The sequence below is a fragment of the Phyllostomus hastatus genome, unplaced genomic scaffold (assembly GCF_019186645.2).
Source record: "Phyllostomus hastatus isolate PE091 unplaced genomic scaffold, TTU_PhHast_1.1 phas_scaffold_345, whole genome shotgun sequence".
In the NCBI taxonomy this organism is placed as follows: Eukaryota; Metazoa; Chordata; class Mammalia; order Chiroptera; family Phyllostomidae; genus Phyllostomus; species Phyllostomus hastatus.
Genome location: NW_025334024.1, coordinates 19913681 through 19933621, shown reverse-complemented (window position 1 = coordinate 19933621; position 19941 = coordinate 19913681).

Genomic DNA, 19941 nt, shown 5'->3' with positions numbered 1-19941 from the left:
ATTAACATTCTCCCATTATGTTCAGAATTTAGACATGAATTCCGGTATGAAAACTGCCATGCTTATTTTTCTGTTCTCATCTTTGAAAGTTGCAGCCAGGCTCGAAGGATGCTTGCCAAGTTTTCCGCCTGGAGGAAAATCGTGTGACTGAGTTATAAATACATTGATGGATCCAGCTGGAACTGTCTCTTGTAATTTAATAGGCAAAGAAATAATCTGAGTCATAGATAGCGACAGGCAGCTCCTTTCAGATCAGAGCGCTCTAAGTTTGACTCTACCGAAGACTTTCAAGAGCTTTATTCCACAGAAGAACAGAGATGCTCACAGGGCAAGCGAGGTCAAACTTTGTCCTTCAAACCAGTATGCAGGCGCCTGTCCTGGTCTTTGTTCCTAACATTAACAAAAGGGCGTAGGCCACATGAATTCTTCCTTAGTAGACTTAAAATCAAAGGATAGCCTATAAAATGTTTACCAATGTTGGAAAGAAAATAGATTTTAATATCTAAGAAGTGCACATTGCCTATACTCCTTTAAGTTAAATGTGTATGAGCTCCTACTGTAAGTGAGATAACATACTAGACAGTGGAGGCAAAGGGAGGCTAAGAAATATGAATTGCAATTAGATACTGCCCTGAATATAATAGTGAAGTCATAATTTAATCCATATGCATTTGAAATAGCTCTTCATAAAACATAATACCTTCAATTAGTTTCAGAGTTAATAATAATAATATTAAGTCAAAAGTAGCATTAAACATTTAATTGATAATTAATAATGATTTTATTCATGCTTTCCTAAGAAGTCATACCATTTGTTAACATATGTACTATTAATACTTTACTTAACTATTTTTGTACAATATATCATCCAAAAATTTGGTGGCTACAAATAGCAAGTTATTATTTATGTGGGGTGCCTGGGAGAGTCTCCACTAGGTCCACCTGGATTCATTCTGGTATTGCATTCATCTGGACAGTTGGCTATTCTAGAAGGTTCTAGATCCTCGTTCATGTTTGGTACTTAGTGCTGCTGCTGGGGCCCCTCCCTTCTCCTTGATGTGGCCTCTTGCTGTCCCCTTGTCCCCTGGATTTGGCCAGACAAGTTCCCTCATGGCACTCTCAGGGCAGTGCTCCCCTTAGGGTCAGCCTCAGAAGCAGCATAGTTCCTCTCCCACCACTCCTGAGTCTAATCAGATTCAAAAGTAGGGAAAGACACATGGGGAACGAGAGAAAGCTGAAGCTCAGAGAGGCTAAGCAATAACCTGAATAGTAAATAACAGAGTGAGAATTCAAATACACAGGTACCCCTGGGACCAATGGTCTTTGACTTTTCCACAGTGGCACACTGTATTTTCAGTTTATTAGCCACTTTCACCTTCCTAAGATGTTTTTACTTCTGTCATTCCTATGAGACAGTTAGGATGGGCATTTTACCAATAAGGACTAGAGGTTTAGAAAAATAGGTAATCTCGCCAGAGACAAATTGATAAGTCAGGAGCTCATACAGATTGCTGAACCTCACTCCTCCCTTATATCCCCTCATATTTCAACGATGCCATTCATTCATTCATTCATTCACTCCTTGTGACTGCTTTGTCAGGGAATCAGGCTAAACCAAGGTAGGCAGTTAGAAGGTGGTTGTGGCAGAATGGTGACTCCGACCAGAGTCTAGGAATGGACAGCACTGAACTACTCTGAGATAATATTCTAAAATAATAAAACTCTGTGAGAGACCAGGGCTTGTTTGTCCTCAGATCCATTCCTCAGCCTTACCCTACTCCGCTGTTTACTGTGAGGATGGAGCTGTGGCCGTCCCAGCAGGCACAGGTAGGAAAGAGGTTTGAAAGGAAAGGAACAGGAAGCAGATGGAGTTCCCGGTGATCCCGCTCCACTTCCCAGCTCCATCCTCAGAGGCAGCTGTGTGTTCTCATGGCTTCAGCCCCTGCCGGACAATCCCACCAGTTTTTCCCACCAGTCTAAGTGTAGTAGCAGCTTCCTGTGTTCCCAGGTTGATGACATAACCTCTTCTTTGGCTTTTTTCTTATCTGTCACCAATGTAACCGATTCCTGGTTAAATCCTCTTTCCCCTCTAAGCATGCATAGAGGTTTTTTACTTCCCTATTTGTATCCCGGACTGCTAGTGATTCCGTGATGGATTTCATGAAGGAAGTGAGGAACACAGGAGCCACTGATTTGGGTTTGAGCAACTGGGTGGTTGTAGGTTCCTCTTAAGACTCAGAAATGTTCCATGTGTGTGAATTTACGCGTTCTCACCCTTTAAGCTTTGGTTTCACTAGCAACCCTCAAAAATCTCTTCCTTAAACTCCCTGTTTGAAATGCATGCTCCATCTTGGTCCCATGTATTTTTTTTATTTCTGTATCATTTAGCACTAATTAAACTATTTGTATTTTTTTGACATTCTGCATAAAAATGCAAGCTTCCTGGTGGCAATGCCATGCCCCTCCCTTTATTATATTCCAAGTACATCATACACACTAAATAATAAGTCAGTGCTTGTGGAAGACATAAAAGGGAATAAAGGCAGGAATGCAAGCAGAGAGGAAGGACAGGAGGTGGGGAGAAAGGCACAAACTTTGCACTACCTCCAACCACCGCTTTCTCCACTGTCAACACACAAACAGTATGAAACTAAGGAGAACTCCCTGGCATCGGGACAAATAGGAGCTGAGTCCTTCTCCCTCCTGAGAATATCACTGTGATATTGAGGACTAGCTTACATTTCTGGTTGCACCTGCCCTGGGTATTACAATTCTTTTCTCCACCCTTGGGCAGCCACCTTTACCATTACATTAAGCCTCTGATGGCAACACATCTCTCTGGGTGAGTTTTTCCATGTGTCTGTCATTGTACCACCTAGATATCTTGTTTTGTGTGTGTTTGCCTGATTACAAAACTTTAGAAGCCCAACAGTGGTCTTCTTCTCTACACAGACAACTCTACTTAGAGGGCAGCCTGACCTAAACAACCACTGAAATGCAATTAAGCAGTTCATAATCAGGCATGTTCTTAGGTATCACACCTTGAAAGCAACATGGTACAGGAAAGAGGGGCCCTGACTCGGGAATTACCAGTAAACACAGCCCCATTCATCCGACCTCTGCAAGTTAATAGTTTGTTTCCCTCCCTGCGCATACGTTGTCACATTTAAAAGTAAAAGACAATTATCCAGAGATAATTACTCTAGCTGAAACACAAGACACATTAAATAAACATTCATTGAAGGAAAGAAGGACAGCCTGCCTCTGTTGCTGTGAGATCGACGTGATTTTACACAGGTACAAGGTGATAACTCACTGCCTGTCCAACCATGGTACTCCCAAAAGAGTATCTCCCCAAACCTCAAAGTCTCGGCTGAGAGGAGATTCCTAGACCTCAGACCGGGCCTGCTCTGCCCAGTTGTTAGGGTCATCAATGCTTGTGGGAATCCAAAGAACCATCTCACCCTGTCTTCCTTGGCCGGAGTGACTATCATGGTATATGATACCCCCACAGGGTATAAACTGCCCCCATAGGGCCCCCACCTCCAACTTTCTAAACTTCATTCCACCTCCCAGCATAAAGCACCTCATTGCCCTCTAAATCCTTGTATTTTCAGGTCGCAAGTCACATTACCAGCATGGAGTCATCACCCTCTGACCATGTCCAATTGATTATTTTGCAAAAATACCTAAATGAGGTATTTCCCCCCATCGTCACTACCAGTGCCTTAGCTCTAGTCCACATTGTACTACTCCTCCGTTCCTTTCCATTTGAACAGCCTGCTCACCAGACCACTTGAGGACCCTCACCTCCTGTGTATGTCACTGTTTATGCTGCTCTTCCAGTGACTTTCCTTTGGAAACATCACATCAATAGATGAAAGTGGGAAATCCTATTTAGTCATTATCTCAGTTTCCTTACCTAGATTTTCACAGGAAAAAGCCCATCCTTCTATCCATAACATATTGTACTCCTATAGTCCAGACCCTGCCTACCCCACTTCATACACACACACACACACACACACACACACACAGAAACCCTCCTCCTCTGTCAACATTCCACACCAGCACGATACTTTTGTTACAAGGAAGGATGAAACATTGACACTTCACTGTCAGCTAAACGTCATAGTTACCTAGTGGTTCGTTCTTTGTGTGGTACATCATATGGGTTTCATAAACACATATCAATATATCCACCTTATATTACCAAGAGAACAGTTTTCCTACCCCCCAAATCCTCTGTACTCAGCTGTTCACCCTCCCCTTCCCCGAATCACTGATGGAGTTACTGCCCCCATAGTTCTGCCTTTTCCATGATGTTATATAACTGGAACTATGCAGCCTCCTCAGATTGGTTTCCTCCATTAGTAATATGACTTTAAGTTTCATCCATGTCTTCTTATGGCCTGATAGCTCATTTCTTTTGGGTTTTGTCTTTTATTAGAACTCTTTAGGGAGAGATTCATGCTGTATAGGAAGGGTACCATCATTTTAATTCCTTTGAACCTGATGATAAAGGACTTTGAAAGTATTGGTCTAGTGAACTCCCAATAGACATCCGAAATCCTCAAAATTAAAAGAGTTTCCTTTTTAAAAGTTCCTTTTGCTAAACATTATTAAGTGAGAAAGGCATGTATCTGCTGTTTAACTTACATCTAGATGGATGATGCTATTGCATTGTCATTGCTGGGTTGTCATTTTTCTTGTTTTTTTTTTTTTGTATTATATAAATATAATGAGAAATATTCATCCTGAAATGTTGAGAGGTTGGTGGTCTCATAATAAATATCTGATTTAGCTAAAAAATGCACAGCCGAGAAGATGTCTGAACAGGGAACCCAAATAACACTCAGCAGAGGATGAAAAACAGAATGCACTCCCAAGCACGTGCGCTCGGCAACCGTGCCCACGGGCTCCCGGTCCTTGGCGTCCTGCCCCCCCACCCACAGCCTCTGAGAGCGAACAATGAGGAGGAACAGCTTGTGCATCTCTCCGTGTGCTGGCCCAAGCATATGTTATCAACATCTTTCCCTTTTAAAATATTACTAAAACCATAAAAGATAAGTCAGGTCTTTGTGGGTTTAATTATTCAGTACATTTTATTTATTAATATGCTGTATTTGACAACTATTTCCAGAGAATTGGGGAGATTATAACAAAAAGATTAACTGATTCTATTAATATTCTGGAATGAGCTTAGTTTGTGCATCCATGGGGAAAAGCACATTCATCTTCTCCGAGGAGAACCCAAGACATGCTTTGTAACTTTGGGAAAACTCCATGACATCTTTAAGCATTCAACTCTTTATCAGGAAAAGAGACATAGCAATAATGTCTTTCTCACGGGATTCTTATATGGATTAATGTAAAGAGGTAGCACACTGCCTAGCACACAGAATGAAGTGCTCAATAAATACTTTCCATTATTGAATAGCATTTCCAGTAACAGACATGAGGTAAGGTACCTTTTCATATGGAGGGGAGGAGTTAGGGAAAGCTCTGGGGAGGTGATGCTTTGGAAACGAGTCTTCAAAGATGATACCATGGTCTCTGAGGAGACAAAGCACTCCAGGATGTAGGGACAGCCTCAGCACAAAACTGTGTAAATCCTACCTGCTCTTCCTGCCACTGACTTCCCATTGGGCACCACCCAACACTCTATCCTACAACATTAGTTGATTGGGCAAATTCAAAGCAATGATTAGAACACAGAAGATACTGCTGGGATTTCTCACCAGGATATACACATCTAGCCGTCCTAAAGAAGGTATTATATATTGAGTTGGCCAAAAAGTCCGTATGTTTTTTTCCATGAAATAAAAGACACATTTTTCATTTTCACCATAACTTTATTGATTTGGATATTTTGAGTATGTTGGCTACTTCCTGCATTGTACAATGTTGATTATTCTCAGTCAATGTTTTGATTTGATCGCTATCAATTTCAATGGGTCTACCTGAACATTAAACATCCAGCAAGAAATCTCCAGCACAAAACTTCACAAACCACTTTTGACACATGCTATCAGTCACAGAACCTTCTGCTTACACTGCAAAGAACTTATTTTGCATTTCAGTTGCACTTTTACCTTTCTTGAAATAATGAAGTGTAATATGCCAAAAATGGTGAATATTTTCTTCCATCTTCGATATTGAAATAGCTACAAAAATTTACCCATTTTGATTTTTTTAAGTGTACACCGCTGTCACAATACAATCTAATAAAACTGTTTTGAATGAAGTTAAAGACAACTTAGCACTACTACAGCCATCTTATGGAAAAACCCACCAAACAAACTTTTTGGCCAAACCAACACATACATACATTTTTGGTCTTAATTGCAAAACAAACCCTCAGGAGGGTCCTCAACTGTGATCTTGTTTGAAACTCTAATAAGGTAACAGGAACAGTAAGAATCTCTGACATCTGGCCTTTTTTTTTTAATTTGGAATAAATCTCTCAAACTAGAATGATATATCAACAACAATAGTATCCACTGTGGCTCTTTTTGGCTGTCGATGCTCTAGGGGCTGTCAGCTTCCTCAGAGTGACTAAGAAGACCAACGCTCTACAGACCATGGGAAATACATAAAGAGTTTTGCAGAATGTTTATTCTTTTTATAAGTACTTCACGGAGTACTTTACATGTATTATCTTATTTAAGCCACACAACTGGCCTGTGAAGGTGACACACAAAAGTAGTATGCACGATGGAGAAACTGAGGCAAGATGGACTGCTCAGTCACATAAAGGGTTCAGTGTGAGTTGTGCTCTAACACCCACGACAGCCGAACTGAAAATTCACATCCTTGTCCATCGGCTATGATGCCATTATAACCTTTGTAAGTAGCTTGCATTATTTTAATACATTCATGCCATTTGATTACAGAGTTTTATTTTGGCAGGTGATTTGGCACATGAGAGTTCAGGTCAGAATAAATAAGATCTGCATTTTGGTTCTGTTACTAACAGAACTGAGTCATTCAGAATACTTTTACTTGCATTAACCTCAATCCCCTTGTGAGGAAACTGGGACATCAGATGAATCAACCATGTAGAACTGCTGTGTTTCCCACGACCCACTGGCTTGGAAAACACTAAACAAGCCTGCAGTGCATAGCAAGTACGTTAACTATGCATACCAGTGCCCTCAATGCCACCACTGCCCTCATCATCACTGTATGATTATTTGCTACTTTAATCACCTCCAGTGACTCCTGTGATCAAGAGATCATCAACAGAGAAGCAGAGTGACAGTAGGTATAGAAAAAGTCAGCTCTCAGAAAAAAGTTTCAACGCGCATTTATAAATTATTTTTATTATGGGGAACCAAAGTCTGTTTTCTGATTGAGTCAAGGAGAATGCTTAGCAGATAAGACAGCAAAAGCAGTCAGAGGGAGAAAGAAGAATAGTAAGAGACATGACTTCAGAAAATAATGAGCTTTCTTATACGATTGGTTCTTATTTGCTTTTGAATGCTTTACTTTTTAAGATATTTTCAATGTTTAATAAGAATCTAAACTGTATCTATCAGGTTAATACAACAATGAAAATCAGTCTTTAAGATGGTTACTGACCCACCATACTTTGATTTGGTTAGTGTGAGTGATCCACACACTGCAGATTCCATTTCTTATGTTTTGGTTGTTGGTTCTATATTCACGGAAGAATTTTTCCTTTTTTTCCTCCATTATCTTTACCTTGCAGTTGTAAGTTTCCTTGTCTTTTTTTTCAGTGATACTAGCTACAACTCATGCAATATTGATACAAAGTTCTTTTCCTTGTCTCTTTATTTTTTTTAACTTGTCTCTTTAATATCCTTCGGAGAGTATAAAAATAAACATACCCTCGACAAAAAGCCCAAGATTCTTTTTTTTTTAATATGTGAATGTGTGTTTTTTTTTCCAGTTACAGCTGTCCCCATTGTTATCCCATTGCTCTCCCCCCACCGCCTACCCCACCTGTCCCACATCCAATCCCCCCTAATGTCTTTGTCCATGGATCCTTTACATACATGTTCCTTGACTTGACGCTACCCCTTACCAATGTGATTTTTACTTTTTCTTATCTTTGTATCTTCAAGGAGCTGCCAACATTTGATTCTTCTTTCCTTCTAATATCTGCAGAGACTTACTTCTCCTTTGCTTTTCTTCCCTTCCTCTACATACCTGAGCACATTCTGAGACAGAAACTTGGTCACTGATTCCTGGAAATAGTATGACTCATATTCATATAAAAGAGTAGATGTACAAAACTGGTGACATTAATTGACTAATCTTCATTCTTTTCAAGTGTGGTCTTTTAGTCTATGTAGATGACCAGGTTCATCAAATGTGGGTGATTGATTTACTCATTTCAGGGGCCTTTTTTATTTTACTTTATGGAAAATTATTTTAAATTTTCATCCTACATTGCTGGTTATTTTGAAACTTTAAAATCATTTTCTTATATTTCAATTACAGTTGACATGCAATATTATATTAGTTTCAGGTGTACACCCCAGGGGTTAGACATTATAGAACTTATTAAGTGCTCATCCCAACAAAAGTGAAGGGAATAAAAAGTACAAACTGGTAGCAACAGAACAGTCATGGAGAAGTAAAGTGCAGCATAAGGGATGGAGTTAATATTTTAGTTAACTGTATCTTGTGTCAGATGGGTATGAGATTTGTTGTAATGATCATTCAATGCTCCACTTCTAACTTGGCTTTTCTGTAGCTGGAATGGAAAGGGCAGTGTCTGGGGCCAGCAAAGGAACTTGAATAGAAGACTCATTGGCATAGACAATGCAGGGGACTGACTGTGGCTGTGGGGGAGGCAGGGGAGGGACAAGCAATGGGGAAAAGGCAGGACTACCGTAACTGAACCACACATAAATAAATGAATAGGTGAATAAATAATTTTTTTTCAGGAACTGTACCTCCTTGACTACTTAGGCTTTACCAGGAAATGAAAGAGTGGAAATTAAGAAGTCCTTTATAGACAACCCTTTTATTTGGTATGGTTTGGTGCTAACTGGAATGATTTCCCGGGACACTTTTTAAAGGATTTTAGTTAGCCATGAAACAGCTTCTTCCACATTTTTCTTTCGTCAAAAGAGGGAAATGAACAAGTCTTAAGTAGAAAGGGGTTTTCGCTAACTCAGCTCCCTAGAAGAATCAATATCACATCACAACGCTTCCCCCCCACCCCATTGGAATAGTGTGGTTTAAAATATAAAGATTCTATTCTTCCTTGGGAAAAAGCAATGTTTAAATTTTCCACCTGACATGTTATAGTGTTATATTTCATGTCAGGTTGTTTCAGCCATGGCGAATGATAGGAACCTCGGTGATACGAGGATACAAATGCCGCAGCTCACAGTGAGTTATTGTGGTGAGACGTATCGGCTGGAAAACATACGCGGGGAAGACACGCAATTCTGAAAACCAAAGATAATGCCCGCGGGGCCTAGAGACGGTGATGCTCCTCATTTATTTCTCATGCAGGGACAAGGCAACAAAGCAAGACTAGCACTATTCATCCACCTTCATAAAATTAAAACCACAGCAAGACCTGTCCTAACTCATGGCTAGATAGACACAAAAATAGCCAAATAGAACCAGCTGAGTAGAAATAAATAATTCTAAAAGTGACAAAAAAAGAGGGCTAATATTTCTTTCATACCTACTGTGTATACCAGATTATTCCCAATACATACTTTGATTTGATAATCCCAATGTTCTTTATATAGGTGATATTTTTAATAGTTAATTCCTTTTCTAAAAAAAGAAAAATAGTTTAAAAAGGAAACTGAAGCTCACCATGATTAACGAAGTAGCTCACTTATTTTTTTCAAGTTGCCCAAAGACCACAGTATTGCACAAGTATTGCTTGTGCCCTTTGACACAAGCACCAGATAACGTCAGCTTTCCTGTTGTCACACAACCGTCCCATTTCAGGCCCTCATTACCTCCGGCTTAAAGTTTTATAGAGGTTTTTTAACTGATTTTCTCCAATTCCATTCCCCTTTAAAGCTTTCCATACATGGTAGCCAACTTTTTATTATCTTTAAGGATAGTTCCAATCATTTATTACTTTCCACACACACACACACAAAAAAAAAACTTCGCTGGAATCATTTCCAGTTTTAAATGGCATCTGAGCAACCAAGAGTTGCTGGCTCAGCCTCTCCAAATTTCCTACTGAAATAATTAGAAACCCATAAAAAAATGAAATCCCAATCCCTCTTCCCAGACAACCAAAAAACTCTGACATACAGTTCTGAGTAGCTACAGATACGACCTAGATCCAAAAGGCCTCACAGCATCCATGGAAAGGGGTCTGACCATGGTAAGGTCAGAAATCCAAAGAGATTCTCTCATAAGCTTAAATGTCAAAATGATTTAAAGAGGGGAAAACCAGACACAAAGAAAAGGGCCTTTGGCCAGTCCCTAAAATAGAGGGTGTGTTTCATGGCTGGGCTGAGGAGGCAGCAAGAAATAGGAGATTCAGATGAGAAAGAATCCCTGAAAGATCCATATATAAAAGTTTGCTCCATTAAAGGGGGTCATGGTTATATATTGTAGCCGCTAAGCCACATCTGCAAGAAAAAAATTAAAATGATACTGAACATCAGGCTTCCTTATGGCCAGAAACTGTCAGGGCTGGAAGGAACAAGAACTGGAACCAAACTGAGAAATTGATACCTCATGTCTGCTATGCAACAAATCACAGAAACCCACCATTCAGATACACTAGGGAATCCCTTTGTCTACTCCTCGATTTTTGTTTTACCTCAGTTGAGAAATTATACATTTATCAAGTCTGCAGTCATTCTTCTCCCAGTGCATATGATTTTCAGTGGAGACTGCCTGGGGGATCTTCCTTTCTCACCCACATCAAGATCTTCCTTGCTTCTTTTGAGTTCTGATCTAGAACACTCGGGAGACAGCTGGTTAGTAAGTAGCAGCTGCAGGGACAGGCTGTAGACACGGGGGTGTCAGAGAGGCTCCTGGAAGGCATTCCTGCAGGAGACTGCTGTTCTCAGATATTCCATCTACCAGCCTGTCTGCAACCCTGACATTCAGGGCAAGGCTACATTTCCTCAGTCTACTCTAGCGGGTCTACCTAGACTGAAACGAGTACCGCACTGGGAAGTGGGCTCGCGTCTACTGACGACAACCGGCTTCCAGCTGTGGAACTCCGTACACATTCCATACAGCGAGATGGTTGGCAAACTCCAACCGCTAGGCCTCTTCTTATCCAGGTGACCAATGTGAGATGAACGAAAACCAAATGGACCTATCTATCCATCTCTGTATCTCTTCACGACTACCAGTCTCATGATTTAACATTGTTCAGAACATTCTGACTGTATGGACTAGTTCATAGAACAAGTCCGTTAAAAAATTGGTACACAAAAGTACACACAGCATGATACCAACTCTATTGATGTCAAAATGTGTGTTTGGGATTATATATTCATATTTCACTGGGAGGAAACTCATGAATTATATAATCACTATCTCTGAGTAATGAACTGTGGATGACTCATTCTTACAAACTTTTCTATGGTTTCGAATTTCCTATAGTTGTCACATATTTTCTTTGTAATAAAAATGTTATAATAAAGACCTAAAAATAAATAGAGCAGCATGCAGGAAGCAGCAAGCTTCTCATGAGCTGCTTAATAATGTTCTGCTCCTATTTCCCATTTAAAGAGGCCTGTATTTGGATTCTAGTTGTTACTTCAGTCTTATATCCTCATCACTCTATTACAAACATACAAAACTGACTTTCTCACTTTAAAAAGGAGAAAGCCTCTAGCTACAGTACTGTAAACACACAGAAAGAGGACAATGCATATTAACAATTTTATGTTGCTTTTATAATCAGACAACTGATATTCGGTATTTAACTCAAAAAGGCTCTATTTTTCTGTATATGAGTTAACGCGCCCATCTCATTATCAAAAGGGTTACTCTTATTTAAATGTTCCATGTTAAGAGAAAACACCATCTCGGAGTCATTTAGCGATTTATCTTTATCCATCCATATCTGCATATACTTTCCTTTTTCCCCATCATATATTCCATTACCCAGAGTGCACACCTGTATCACCTATGGCTACTTTAGACCTTGGCTTCACTTGTTCCTTCTACCTGACATCACTTTTGCAAAGCAATATTTCAAGGCCAAAATTAAATGTTCCCATGAATTAAAGATCATTTCCCTCTATTGGCCTCCTGGGCACTTCCCCCACCCAAATTTTTGGCAAAGTAACATTTTCCAGTGTTACTGCATTGCTATGTAACAGTAAACTTTGGGAGGGAAAAGGGGTACTTTTTGTGTGTGTTCTTTGGTTGGCACATAGATGGCCTTACAGAATCAATAAATATGCTTTTAAAAAGGGGTCAGTCAACGTTTCACAATCGGAACTCAGCCCTTTGAAATGAGCCAGAGGGAGCACAGGGGAAGTTATGTGACTACAGGCAAGGGACTTTAGAAATCCATGGGAAAAGTGGGCAGAGGGCAGCAAAGCCACTTTCACCTTCACTTTCACCGTCATGTCTTAGGATCAGCCCCAAGGTAACGTGAATGGTAGAGACAGGTCCCTGAAACTGCCTTCGATCCCTAACACACTAACTGAAAATTACTCCATTCACTACAAATAATAAGGAAGAACTGACAGAGTTAGAGCAAAGCTCAGTCACTTCCTTTTCCTAAAAATAAAGTAACCGAGAGTTATAATTGGAACAAAAACAGAAAGAGGGGGAAAAAACATTGCCTTTTCCACATCCTAACACACTCTTCTCTTTGGTATAAAAGGAGGAACAAATGGGGCGTGTTGAAAACTATAAGAAGGATGCGTGTGATGTCTGTCTTTCAAACGGATACATATGTGTGTATAACATATACACATATGTTACATGCACATGCTGCCTTCTGTATCGTGTGCCTCTACAACAACTGAGTAACAGTTCTCGGGATTTTAGAGATCAAAGAGGCCTGAGATGTCATCAGGTCTGACATTTTTTACCTGTACAGCAGGCTCGGTCACCCCAGCGCATGTGTCCACCCAGCCGCTGCCGCATGACTATGAGCGGTCAGTGTTATGTCACTGCCACAAGTTTCTGGAGGGAAGCCCTCTGTCCATTTCACCTCTATATCCCAAATCCCTACTGAGGGAAATGGTGAAAAACAGGAATTGTCAGAATGAGGAAATACATTATGGAGCCACGCTACTAATTTAGAAATTTTATTTTGCTTGTATTGTAGTGAAATGCTCCTGTTGCCATCTCTTGCTCAGTTTTAATCTGAAAGCACAAGGGAGGAGATGGCTTCCTCTTTAAACTCTTGATGGCAGACGCCAAGACTTCTTTTCTGCTTCCTAACACTTCTTGGGGTGTCTTAACGGCCCACTGTCATTTCTTTGAACTGCTCAGTATTGGTTAAACTTGGTCAAGACCTGTTGATCACTGATGGACACTGGGAGCAACAGACCCGAGGTTACTGGGCTTAGGTTGCTTGTCTCAGTCCAGATGAGTTCCTGACTTGAGGGTGGAGACTGCCTATAAAATACAGATTTCTAGATTCTGCCTCTAGAGATTATCCATCCCATTGAGAATGCAGCGTCATTCACAATAGCCAAGCTATGGAAGAAACCCAAATGCCCATCAGTAGATGACTGAATAAAAAAGCTAATAAATATAATATATATATAAGTATATATATGCTGCTGAAAATGGTTAAGATTTCATTCCTTTTTATGGCTGAGTAATATTCATATTCATATGTAAATACGGTAAAATATTACCATTTTCAACAGCATGGATAGACCCAGAGGATATTATGCTCAGTGAAGTCAGTCAGAGAAAGACAAATACCACGTGATTCCACTTATATGTGGAATCTAAAGAAAAAATAAACAAAATTGAAGAAGACTCATAGAGAGGGAACCGGACATCACCAGAGGGGAGGGGCATTGGGGGACCAGGTGAAAGAGGGAAAAGGACTAAGAAGCACAAATGGGTAGTTACAAAGTAAGTCACAGGGAAGTAAGGACAGCACAGGAAGTATAGTCAATAATATTGGGCTAGCGATGCGAGGTGCCAGGTAGGGTACTAGAAATATGGAGGAGAATATTGTGTAAAGTATATGATTAGCTAACCTCTTGGCTGTACACCTGAAACCAATATAAAATAATATTGAAAGAAAAAATGGATTTCGAATGGTGAAATTTAAAGTTTTTCAGGTAATTTGAACATAACACCAGTTTAGCTAACTTTATGGAGCTGACGAAGGCAGTTATTTAAAACAGAACAGAGTTTGCCCAAGAAAATAGCTTTAGGCAGAAAAGTTGTCATGAGGAAAGCAAGCGTGATGCCAGGAGAAGGGTGGTCAGAAGGTCAACTTTACACTCAAGATGGAAATAGTCAATAACAATATTCTTCAAAGTGCCGTGCACATATCATAGTTTACTACAGGTGATTATGGGTAGTAAAAAGTAAACCTCTTTAACGCCGACTCAAGTACGTAGTAAGAAATTTCTCCTCTTTGAACTCTCTTTCAGCCGTGCTGATCGCATCAAGGCAAAAGTTTCTAATCTCATAATACCTGCTCATTTGCACTTGAAGCAAAGAGAATGCTGGCTGGGGTTCAGAGCCTTGGGAGCAAGGAGGTCTGTCTTATTAGAATTTAATAGTATTCTCTTGTTTTCTTAGATTTATTTTTATCTTGTCTTTACAGCATGTGATACCAGTTTTCCATTAAAATACCAACATATTCAAACCCCTTGAGTGCATGCACCTTGGTAAAATTGGTGAGCTTATTAAAATATCAAGTCAATATGGCGGACACTTGGTTGTGTCAAAACCACAGACATGGCAAGAAATAAGTATGGTTTGAAATATTGATTAATGGCAATGGATAAAAATAGGAAGTGATCAATCTTCCAGAATATTTATGATTAATTAGGAGTGGAGACAGAATTGATAAGGGCTAAAAATTTAGGTGGACTTAGATTTCTTCACAAGGGTATCCCTTTGGAGGTCTCCATGACTCAGAAACTGCCGGTGAACACACAAATGGTAAAAACCACAAGAGAAAGAATGAGAAAATGGAATATTTCATACCCCTTGAAATCTCCTGTCCCTAGAACACAAACATAGGTCTTTTTGTCAAGATTATCCAGAGAAACAGAACCACAGAACCCCTCCCTCCCTTCCTTTCTTCCTTCCTTCCTGCCTCCCACCTTCCCTTGCCACCTCCCTTCCTTCTTTTCTTGCTTCCTTCACTTACTTATTGTAAGGAATTGGCTGATGTGATTATAGAATCTCACAAGTCCTAAGAGCTCCCATCAGCCAGCTGGAGACTCAGAAGAGTTGATGGGGTTAAGCTCCAGTTGAGAGACCAGCAGACTCCAGACCTAGAAAGAGTTGATGTTTCGGTTTGACCTGAAAGCAGATGACCACTGGTGGCCCAGCCTGAAGACAGCGAGGCAGGAGGAGATCCCCCTTACTGGCCAGGGAGAGTCAGCCTTTTTGTTCTATTTAGGCCTTCACTGGATTGATGAGCCCTACCCACATTAGACAGCACAGTCTGCTTTACTCGGTCCATAGATTCGAATGCTCATCTCACCCAGAAACACCCTCAGGACAACACAGAATATCTGACCAAATGAATGGGCACTCCATGGCTGCACCAACTTGACACATAAAGTTAACCCTCGCTGTAGGTATGCGTTAAAAACACTGGTGGAATGTAAGACTTAAGCAAGCTCTATCTACTGCAATGCTTGTCACAGGTTTAGCACCTAAGAATTGGTAGTTTCGTTCCCTGATTTTTAATCTTTCTCTCTCTATCCTGCCTGACATCTACTGAAAAGTCAAAGTATGACTGCTGGATAGAACTGCACATTTCCCAAATAGGTAAATTTCTAGGCAGGGGCCTGAAAATGCCCTTGCTGCAACCATCGCCTGTATTCTTCCGCCCTCTGTCTGTGTATCCTCTCTGCCTTCAGATCTGCCCGGGCAGGAAATCCTCCTGCGCAGCCCAACCTCCGGCAGGGCCTCCTCCGGAGCTCAGAAGCTCTAGAAAGAAAACAGCATCTTAGAGGAGGATCTCTGCACGGGGCTACATTTATTTAGCTGAAGTTTTTTAATCATTGAGAATCTTGTGCCCAGATAGGATTCGACCAGCAAGGCTACGGTCACACGTGTAAGAGGCTTGCCAGGGCCTGGAAGGTTTTGTGTTGAGTCAAAGGGAGAAGAAAGGAGTATCACGAGTATAGATTTAAAGGAATCTTTATAACCCCAGTAAAAGAGGTTAAAGAAGACATTAAATTTGAATTTGCAAAACAGAGGAGAAATTGAGAGGCAGCGTGTGTGATGGAGGAGGCGGCAGGAAACGGAGCCCGACCTCCCCGAGGGCTGTGGCTGCAAACCGACCCAGAGCCACCATAACGAGGGATTTTCCCTTCGACTTTCCAAGCTGCAGTTACCTTGACTATACAACACGCATGGTGATTGATACCGTTCTCTCGGGGTTCTTCTGATGACAGAATAATATAAGTGCACAAAATGACACAGTCATGAGCTATTTTTCTCCTCCCTCACTTAAAGAAAATCAAGGATGATAACATCATAAACAACTGAAGATACATTGATTTGTTTAAATAGCGATGTCTGTGAACTCATAAAGGAGGAAGCGCTTGCAGGAGTATGTCTGTAAATGCCATCCTTTTATAGCCAGAACGTTGAGGGGAAGGGTGGATGAATGCGTGGATTTGTGTCGACCAAAACAAAGGAAAAGGGTATGAGATTCATAAAGCGCTTAAGATGTTAAGTAGCTGGCAATTCTCCATGCTTTATCCCCATTTTGCACCTTTTTATAGACACTCTTATTCCACAGAATAAGAAATCTTCACAAAATGTAAGTGAGGACTGTTTTTTGTTTTGTGTGAACTCTAATTCAAATGCAAGCAAAAATATATTCTATGACAATGAACTCATTTGAGCATTCTCTTGAAAAAAGTTTTCTCTTGAATTGTCAACCATGACCTTCTCAGTGTGCACTGTATGTGAATTATGTTAATATTTATTTGAATACCAGATTCATCAAAAAGACATTTGAGCTGGAAAGCTACATTTATGCCATAAAAGCATGAAGAGATACAATCTCATAAAAATATTTTTCCTCTTAAGATACACTTAGGTAAGACTTGGAGTTTATAAATTTCTTCTGTGATGCATATTATTAAATGTTCTTCTCAGAGAAAAGAGATTTCAGATCAAAATTTATAGAATGAATAATCAAAATGGTAACCATTTCTTATCATAACCATTAAATTTGTATAGGGAGTACTTGGTGAGAGAAAAAAAATTATCATTCAGTAACCCACATTTTACACAATCTTAGAGAAGGCTTTTGAAAAAGTTTCCTTATTCGTATTTTTGATGTTTGTCCACTGTCACAAAGTAACTGGCAGAACAGGTATTTCTATTCTGTTCCCAAAGTGTATGTAGCCCACTCTGATACAGCTTATATGTCTCTGAAAACATTGAAGTCCAGAATAATATTTTTGAAAATAGATATTAAATATATGCTATTATAATTTGGGAGTGCACAGAGGAGTGGTTTCAATCATGTGTATCATTCAGCGAGAAACTGCCAAAATTTATACTTGTTCTGTCACCACAGGCCTATACTTAAGAACCTTGATGGCCTTAAGTAGAGGGAGGTTTTTCTTTTGATGAGTAAAAGTTTCTGAGGGGCTCGTTTATTTTGGAATTACGGTTATTAACTTACTTTCATTCCTAGCATGAGTTTACGCTATATTAGCTTTAAGTCAATAGCTAGGAAACCTACACACCAGTGAACAAATGCAGCTTCAGATGCTCCCTACCATGTGACAGCATTTCTAAACCTCGAGCAATAAAACTATTCTTTACAGAAGGGCAGAATCATACAACCTGTGAGTTGATTCAAAACACCACCAAGTTATTTAAATATGTGCAAATTATTTTAGGTATGAAATCCTCATCATTGCTATACAGCTTTACAATTGAAATAGAATAATGATTAAAAGAAATAAATGATGAAAGAAAAATCATTACTTCAGTGTGAACGATGAGGCTGTGTGTAGCGTGTGAACGAGTGATGTGGATGGAGGGAATGGTGGGGGGAGTTTCCTTTGAATTCTGCATGTCGTTGCCATGCCTATGATGTGATGAGTCAGGGTTTATGCCGTTTGTCTGCATTCGAACCACAGAGAAGTCTACATCCCTCAGAATGCAAAGATGTTAGGCTGTCTTCACGCAGTGCCAACATACAGTTTACATACAAGATCTTGCTTTCCCAGGGACTAGACAAGCTACCTAAATGATTTCCATGCATAACATTCGAAATTAAAAACAAAATATAGCATGTTGGGGAGAGAGGGGATGGGAGGGAGGAAGAGAGGACACATAGTAAACAGTTTCATAAGGTGATGCCTAGTATATCCTTATTTAGGATCGTTGCATATCGATGTTTTTGAAAAATCTCACCACTGACTACCCATTTGATTTTGCCTAGTCCAGCATTTTGGAAACTTTTGGTTTTAAATCATAGATTGTTTTTCATTACATATCTAGCAATGCAGTTTGAAAAATACTACATTAGGCTGTTGATTTTTAAAATGACATTTATATAATTGTTTTATTAAAATACATTATTTAAAGTTTCTTGTTTAGATAATTATAATGAACACTAAGAATGAAAAATATTAAGTGCCTGAAATTAAGTAAATACAGCCAGTGGAAAATCATAAGAATATATATTTTCCTCTTTTTTTATTTTTTGTCTTGTATTTATGAGTAAACAGCCTCTTGTATTTAAACTAATAAGTAGACAAGGTCTTACTATCTTTATACTTTGCAATTTAAAAATATATTATATGAAATCAGGAAATGAAAAAGAATAAATTTTGTCAAACTTGATGCCATCAAATAGGAATTGTTTTAGAATTTGTTTAAGTGTATTGGCAGTTGTGATCATTGGCAGTTGGGTATGAAACTATACACCCAAACAATAAAGTTCTGTTTTAGTTAGTGTTGCTTTAGTGTGGTATATGAAAAATAACTAAGAAATACATGAACAAAAAGTGAAAGATGTAAAGTATAAAATACAGTATGTGACAACTGATAGACCATGAGGGAGGGGAGAAAAGATGTCTATGATAAATAGTCACACAAGCATGTGACTACATGTCATACAAGACTACAAGGTACAGGACCAGATACAAACCTATGTGTAAAGTGAGAAACACATACCCATAGCAGTAGACAGTGTAAATGTTGAAGGATGTAAGAAAGGTCTCCATGGATACAGCCATATCCAAAGTACATGAAAAAAAAAATGGCCTGTTTGCTCTGACTTCCCATCCACTGGCCAGACCCCTACGAGATACTCGACTGCCCAGGTCCCTTTAGACACCGAGGGCTTCTTCATCTCTTAAACAGAACTGTTCCTAAACTCTCCCTCACTGGGCCAGTTCTCATAGATTTCCTGAGACTTTTCTCAATTTGGGTGAGACTGTAGGTGGGAAACTGGATGAGAAAACTTTCTCACTTGTACTATCACTTTCATTTTAACTCTCCAAGTGACAATATTTCCTCCACATTAGAGCTGTCTCCCTAAAAACGGAGACTAAATATAGTCTTCCACACCACTTGTCCTAACTGCCTTCACTAGATGATTTATTGCTCTGTTCATTTAAAATATCATTTTAGGAAATTTATCCATCCAGATTCTATGCTGATTCTCAGGATTAGAACAGACTATAAAACTGCAGAAATCACTGATTATGGAATTGTGCAGCATTGTTTTGATAAAGATTAAGTCTTAATTGATGCACACAGAAGAAATAGCTAACATTATGTGCGAAGGAATCACAAGAGAAAATGCCTTCC